The sequence below is a fragment of the Tursiops truncatus genome, chromosome X (assembly GCF_011762595.2).
Source record: "Tursiops truncatus isolate mTurTru1 chromosome X, mTurTru1.mat.Y, whole genome shotgun sequence".
NCBI lineage: Eukaryota > Metazoa > Chordata > Mammalia > Artiodactyla > Delphinidae > Tursiops > Tursiops truncatus.
Window position 1 is genome coordinate 102,730,195 of NC_047055.1, and position 8,192 is coordinate 102,738,386.

Consider the following 8,192-nt stretch of genomic DNA (forward strand, 5'->3'; position numbering starts at 1 on the left):
TCCGGAGCCTGTGCTCCGCAGCGGGAGAGGCCACAGCAGTGAGAGGCCCGCGTACCGCAGAAAAAAAAACCCAAAAAAAACCAAAAAAAAAAACAGTACTTAGGAAAAGATTTAATCAAGGAAATAAAAGATCTGTACATTGAAAACTATGAGACTTTGAAGATATTGAAAAAGACAAAAGGAAAACATCCTGTGTTCATAGATCAGAAGAATTAATATTGTTAAAATGTCTATACTACTCAAAGTCATCTATAGATTCAATACATTCCCCATCAAAATTCCAATGGCATTTTTCAAAGAAATAGAAAAAAATTCTAAAATTTGCATGAACTACCAAAGACCCCAAATAGCCAGGAGGTCAATAGTGGAAGCCCCACACATCCTGGTTTCAAACTATACTATAAAGCTACAGTAATTTAAACAAATGGTCCTGGCATAAAAATACACACTTTGAGCAATGTAACAAAATAAAGCCCAGAAATAGGGTCCCGCATTTACAGTCAACTAATATTTGACAAAGGAGCCAAAAACACTCAATGGGGAAAGGATAGTTTATTTAACAATGGGTTTGGGAAAACTGGATAACCATGTGCAGAAAAATCAAATAAAAATACTGTATATCATTTATGTTGAAAATCTAAAAAAGCCAAACTTGTAAAATCAGAGGGTAAAACGGTGGTTACCAAGGGCTGGGGAGCAGGAGAATTAGGGAGATGTTAACGGTACAAACTTCAAAAGAGTAGATAAATAAGTCTTGGAGATCTAATGCACAGCATAGTGATTACAGTCAACAGTATTGTATTATAAACTTCAAAGTTGCTAAGAGGTAAGTTCTTAACTGTTCCCACCACAAAAAAGAATTATCATGTGATGTAATAGAGGTGTTTGCTAACACTATGGTGTTAATCATAATACTATATGTAAATGTATTAAATCAACACATACATCTTAAATTTATATAATGTTATATCAATTATATCTCAATAATATATTTTTTAAAATTAAGAAATTATAGAAGCCTACTCTTTGAAATATTCATGTTTATTCATTAGTATACATTACTAATGCAAATTTTATTTTTGCATCCTGAGGCAGTCCTTGAAAGCATAATACATTTTTTAAAAAGTCTATGTGGCCCAGGGACTTCCCTGGTGGTCCAGTGGTTAAGACTCCGAGCTCCCAATGCAGGAGGCCCAGGTTCAATCCCTGGTCAGGGAACTAGAATCCCACATGCATGCCGCAAGCTAGATTATACACGCAGCAACGAAAATCCCACGTGCTGCAACTAAGACCCAGTGCAGCCAAATAAATAAATATTAAAAAAAAAAGTCTATGTGGCCCATGCAGTGACTTGTGTTACTAATGGAGAAGATCCAAAGGAACCATTCTGATGGGCGATAGCTTCTGCAGCTAGTATGTATTTGCCTTTCATGAAAAACCAAACCAGCGTCAGGACCCCAGACAAAGGTTGGAATTGCTTGCTTAGTATTCTCAGGCAGTACTTGCATCGGTGAATACGGGCAGGGAAAATTTGAAGGGCCCATCATCAAAGCAGATTGTTTCTTTTGCTCTAGTCATGCAGGGAATATTTTCAAAGTGGATATGGAGTTCTACTGGGGTCAATGTTGGAGTTTTTATTGTTCACCAGCTATATGTGCCTTTAAAAATATCGTCACCCCAGAAAATGGTGAGTCTTACTTTGCGCTGATGTTCAAGTACCTGGTACTGGTTGTTCTGAGGCTCAAGTTTATCCCATCTTTTACTTCACTTGGTTCAGCCTCAGAACACACAGAGGTCTTCCAATGACTCTATGGAATGACTCTATTGGAGTCTTCCAATGACTCTATTGGAAGCCAGCTTCCAATGGCTGAAGCTATATAGTAGTTAGCTTTTACTATGTAACATACTATTGCAAAGCTCTGGCTTAGAGCCAACATTTATTTAGCTCAGGATAGGGTGAGTCGGCTGAATGATTCTGGGTTGGGCTGCCTTGGTCCACCTTGCCTGAGTTCACCCATGCACCACTCATGCTGGCAGACGGATGATCTAGAAGATGACCTCACTTTTACATCTGGCAGGTGGATGGGGGTTGGCTGGGGTGCTATGGAAGTGACTAGGCTCTAATGTGACTTATTGATTTAACAATCAATTTATTTAACAGTAAATTACAATGTGATTTATCGTCCTCAGCAGGCCAGCTCGGGCTTCTCCACAGGGCAATCATAGGGTTCTATGAGGTACCAGAGGGGGCAAGTCCCAATGTGCAAGCACTCTTCAAACCTTTGATTGCCTCAGATGTTTTCAGGTCCCCTTGGCCAAAGCAAGTCACATGGTCAACCCAGATTCAAGGGGCAGATAAGACTACCCCTTGTGAAGGGAGGAAAATAATTATGGCCATGTTTGCAATCCACCACAGCTAGTTTAAACTGGTTCCCTATAGTTTGTGATCAACTACTGATAAAAACTTTTTAATTTTAATTAATTAATTTTTTTGGCCACGCCACACGGCTCATGGGATCTTAGTTGCCTGACCCGGGCCCTCGGCAGTGAGAGCACAGAGTCCTAACCACTAGACCGCCAGGGAAGTCCCTATTTTTAATTTTTAAAGTGTTAATGTGGAATGTTTTTATAATCATGTCTCGGCACAATGATCACATAACTAATCAGGCAAACTTTACAAGAAACACATTTGAAATTGATAAACCAACAGTGGCTTCAAACCAATCTCCTACCAGCATTTTAACAGGGTAATCCCATTTTCCAGGACTTTACGTAGGATATTTAATGATCTTGGAAACTCACATTGTATATATAGATACACATTTTGTGTGCTGAAACTACTTCCTTTGTAAATTTAGTCAGTAATACTCCCAAGTGCTTCTCTGCTAGTAGGCAAAGAGGGACAGTTCTAGAAACTGCTGTTTGTGAAGACAACAGCTCACACATCCTGCTGCAAAAGAGAGCAGTTTTGATTACTTTGTCACACTTGGTGTATGTTTTACCAGAAATGCTGGAGGCTTAAATTTGAAACCCCTCCCAAAGTGGTAGAAGTGGCTCAGCACATATTAATCTTCCAGCTCAATAAAACATTCCTATTTCCTCAAGCAGTGATGAGGCCATCTGGAGCCCAGAATGACCAGACAAATGGGCAGTTATTGGTTACTACTGCTTCTCAAGGAACATTAACCAAAATGCCCTTTTAAAGTAAAGCATCTGGACCTATTTATCACTGTTTAACAACTTGAAGGGGGGCTGCGTCTTAACCAGACGACTGCATTAGATGCTGAGGATGCATGGAAAAGAAATTCAACAAGGAGAGAAATGACTGTCAGCATCTCTCCTTCTCCAAGACTTAGAACTCTCTGTCAGTGTCATGGGTGGCAAAAAATCCCCAATCCATGTTTCCGTGTTTTAGAGTCTTTTCGAATTTTCAAAATAAGGTGAAAAGTTGCCCCTAGATTAGATTCTTCAGAAACATACGCAATTTCATGGACGCTGAGCCTTTTCCTGACCCACTCAAACACACACATACACACACACTCACACAGATCTGACCCAACTCCTGAATGAACCCTGACTTCTAAGAGGCCTCCTCATCCAGCCCCTGACCCCCCAGAATTGACGGTGCCTTCCTAAGGACCACTACTGAATCCCGAAGGCTCTTAAGCAGTGGCATAACATCTCAGGTTCATGTTTAGAAAACCGTTAGAGCAGCAGGATTGGGACAATTAGTTTTTGCTGTGTAAAACCATGAACCGCACAGAGGCTTAAAGAAACAATCATTTCATTGCTCATGATTCTGTGAGCAAAGCAAAGCACATGGCCAAACCCTGAGCCCGTGCACGTAGGGACCAGTTAAAGGTGTGGATACAAACTGGGGACCGTCGCTGCAGCCATCTACTGCAGAGGGGTTCATTATTTCATCTGTGAGTTCCTTCAAAACTTGTGGATGGATTTTCTATGGCCCTGGTGATTTTTTTTTTTAATGTGAGAGATGATGAGGCTTTAAACAAGGCTCATGAGAAGGGTAATCAGGGGACAGGAAAGTATGTGTGTTCTGTTTTGATTTCTATTTATGTTTAAATTGACTTCAGTGTATGCTCATTTTTCCACTGGGAAGAGTTCAGTGTTTTACAAACCAAGAGAATTCATCCTGTAGACTTAATATTTCTATAAAGTAATCATGATCACAATGTATGATCCCCTAGAACCTCACGCTGTTTATAGATCTACAACCAGAGAAGTACCCATTTAAATTTATTTTTTGGTTTACAAGTTAGTTCTCTACATTAAGGAGACCACTTAATCAATTATTTCAAGTATAAAAGAAACAAATTCTTGTTCTTTTGGTCAATACTTTTATCTCTTCAAAGTGCTCTAATTATTCATTCATTCCAAAAATAGTTACTTAGCTTATTATGTGCAAGGAACACAGTGCCATGTAAGATACGGTTTTCCCATTTGCTATCCCCTCCCTATCCCAGGCTTATTCATTCAGCAAATATCTACTGAGTATATTTTATATGCCAAACGCAATTATAACTGCATATCAAACTCACACATTCAATCAACAAATATGTACTGTCAGTTATGTGCCAGGCACTATGCTAGACAGAGCTCCAAGGGTGAGCAAAGCTCAGCACTCTTTACTTTCTGTAGTTTACAGTGGACTTGGGAATACAGACATTGATCTGAAAAATCACACAAACGTCAGTATATTCAATCACAAAATGACATGAGAAAAGCACAATAAAGGAAAAGAAAAGCCTGCACTAGGGAGCCACAGAAGGCTTTCCTAAGTGATGCCTGAGCTGAGATTACAGGTCTGGGAAGAGCCAGTGGGGGAACAAGAGAAGAAGAATCCAGGGCAAAAGCCACAGCACACGAAAAGCCTCAGCGGCTGGAGTGACCAGAACTGAAGGAAGGGAGGGGTAGAGAGACTGAGGTGAGAAGTTGTGGAGATGAGACTCGAGGTGGCTGATGGGAGATGTTTCCTGCTGTTGAAACTGAGAAGGATCCTGTGGGACCCTCCTGGGTACAAAAAGCTTTTCTGTGTCCCCCATTTCTTATTTGCAGGAAAAGGGCTTCAGCCCCCTAGACCTTCCCTGCGCTTCAAAGGGCAGGTGCAAACAGTTGCTAATCAGGGAAGGGAGGGAACGCAGAAACAAAGGAGGAGCAGTCACGAAACAATGATGACAAATAAAAGACATGCGGCCACCATTATGGTATCAAACAGAGTAGCTTCATCACCCCCACGATTTCCTGTGCTTCATCTTTTCATCCTCCTCTACCCTCCCCCCAAACCTCACTCACCCCATATAAGGAACCAACTTACCACCCCCCAACCCGGGAGCAAGCAAGGGCACCTGTTACTTGTTTTCCCTCCCTCCATGAGTCCCAATTAAGCCTTGCCTGAAAAAAAGAAACAATAGTGCAGAGATGGGGCAGTGTCCTTGGTTCCTCCTCAAGGAATACACTTAACAGTATATCTTTCAGTTCTTCTACTGTGACTAAGGCCCCCCTTCCACGTGGAGGATGGTAACTTCAGGCTGAGCACAAGAGTCCTGAAACACCACACTGTTACCTCACCACCAACCAATCAGAAGAAAGTCACACGCTCTGCAGCTCTCACCCCAAATACTGCCTATAAAAACTTCTCCCCCCAACCATGGGAGAGTTCGTGCATTTCTGAGCATAAGCCTCGCGTTCTCCTTGCATAGCCCTGCAGTAAACCTTTCTCTGCTCCCAACTTCGACAGTTTGGTTTGTTTGGCCTCACTGTGCGTTGGGCACACAAACTTGCGTTCGGGTCACACCGTGAAGGGCTGTGGGTCATGGTAACTACATGGGCTTTTATCTTAAGATAAATGAGAGAAGCTGAAGGATTTTAAGTGGGAGGGGGACACTGTCAGATTTGTTTTTGAAGTGACTGCTCTGACTGTCATGTTGGAGCAGAGATTGGTGTGGGGCTGGGTGGATGCAGGAAAATGAGAAATCCCTGTTTAGTAGTCCAGGTGGGAGCCTTGATGAGGGTGGTACCAGTGTAAATGGAGAAAAGGAGATGGATTTCTGAATTATAGCTGGTAAAAACAACAGACTGGTGATGGGGGTGGTCGGGCTGAAGGAGAGGGAGGTATCAAAGCTGACTCCAAGGTACCCAAACGGTTCAATAATACCTTAAGCAAGGTTTCTGCCTATAACTATACCCAATTCCAATCTGTGTCTTTTGCCCGCACCAGCAAGCATTCTCTGACACCAGCTAGGTACCGTAGAAGTCAACTCAATTCTGACACTATCTACCCAGAGACAGCGTTAAGATGCCACAGGTTAAGGGCTCAGTCCCACAAAACTGACCCCCTTCAGACACCAATCACAAGTCCAGGTTGTTACCTGTGCTTCTGACCCCACTGGCTATACAACAGATCATGACCCCCTCCTCGGGTGTGATTAACTTGCTAGAGCAGCTCACAGCACTCAGAGAAACATTTTACTTACTTGGTCATGGGTATACGATAGAAGAACATAACTCAGGAAGAGCCGGAGAGAAGAGGTTGTAGGGCGTGTGGAAAGGGGTGCAGAGCGTCCATGCCTTCTCCAGGTGCGCCACTCTACTCAATCTTCACCAACTTGAAGCCTGTCCGAACCCAGTCCCTTTGAATTTTTCTGGAGGCTTCATTACATTGGCCACTAGTGATAGATCTCAACCTCCAGCACCCCTCTCCCAGAGCGATCTGGGGATGGGACTGAAACTTCCAACCCTCTAATCACGTGGTTGGTTCCCCTGGCAACCAGCCCCCCTGCTTAGGTGCTTTCCAAATGACCTCATTAACATAACAAAAGACACCTTGATTACTCTCCTCACAGGAAATTCCAAGGGCTTTAGGAGCTCTGTGCCAGAAACAAGGACAAAGACCAAACATATATATACTGTATTTCTTATTATAAATCACACTATCACATTACCAACTTGTTAGAGATGGAAACAACACACTTTCTTTTGCGTAAGAATTGCAGAGGCAATCCATGAGGTCGTCCACAAGATATATCAGTTTCTACTGTGTCATAAACCACTCCCAAAATGTAATGGCTTAAAGCAACAATCATTTACTTACAATTTTGAGGTTTGGCAATTCGAGCTGCGCTCATGAGTGGTTCCTTTACTGCTGGCCTCTGGGCTCAGGCTGGTGAATGCAGTCAGCTGGAAGTTTAGCTGACTAAGAGCTCTCAGCTGAGATGACCTATTAGCTGTTCCACCTGATCTCATCTTCCAGAAGGCAAGCCTGGCTTCTTTACATGGTGGTCTCGGGGCTCCAAAGAATAACGAGAAGCTATTCCCAAAGGGCTATCACTTGTCAAGCTTTTTGCTTGCATTTCATTTACTTTTGACCCATTGGATAATACAAGTCACATAGTGAAGCCCAGAGTCATTGTACAAGAGGATCACTAAGGGGCATGGATATAGGGAGATGTGACCAAATGGGGGCAAATTACTGAAACATCTGCCACACATGGTTTCATTGTTTTAACTATGAATGACTTGAAAACTGGGAGGATTTTCTATGATCTCAGGGATTTATTTACGCTTATGTAGAACCAAAACAATGTTACCGCCAACTAAGGAATGTCACTCGTGTGGTGCTCCAAGGACAATGGTGCTACAAGGGCAAAGGGCGACCCTGCCTCAAAAAGTATCAGCGTTACACCCCCTACAGGACTCTTAATCGCCCTCCCTGCCATGTTGCGATGGTTATGAAATTCCTAAGCCCACCTGGGCTATGGGACCTGTCCCAAATGAGAAAAGGCATCTGGCCTGTCCCACTCCCACCCTATAGAAGGAAGGTGTATGTGCCTCGACCAATCAGTAAACGAAATTTTCACCTCAGAGCATTCCTTTTTTTCTGGCTATAAAAATTGATCAATAGCACATGTTCGGGGTCGACTCTCCCAGACTACTAGGAAGTCCGCCCGCTGTTCTGGCAGCGACCCCCTTCCCTCTAATAAACCCTATCTTCTTTACATTCTGCCTTGTGTCTGGAAATTCTTTTCCAACCCGCGCTCGGACCACGACAACTCGCTATCTGGCTCTGCAAGGATTCAGTCATTAGCCACTACAGTCGCTGACCTTCAACACACCCTGAAAGGAGTTCAGGGCGGAGATCAGGAATGAGGTACTCTGTGCTCTGGGAAAACTGG

General features: G+C 43.0%; 1 non-coding gene across 1 annotated transcript; it reads left to right on the top strand.

The window, feature by feature from the left end:
* The first annotated feature begins 1,145 nt into the window (after positions 1-1,145).
* Positions 1,146-1,218, top strand: TRNAW-CCA (transfer RNA tryptophan (anticodon CCA)). The gene has a single exon. It is a non-coding gene; the product is annotated as a tRNA-Trp (tRNA).
* The last annotated feature ends 6,974 nt before the right edge of the window (positions 1,219-8,192 follow it).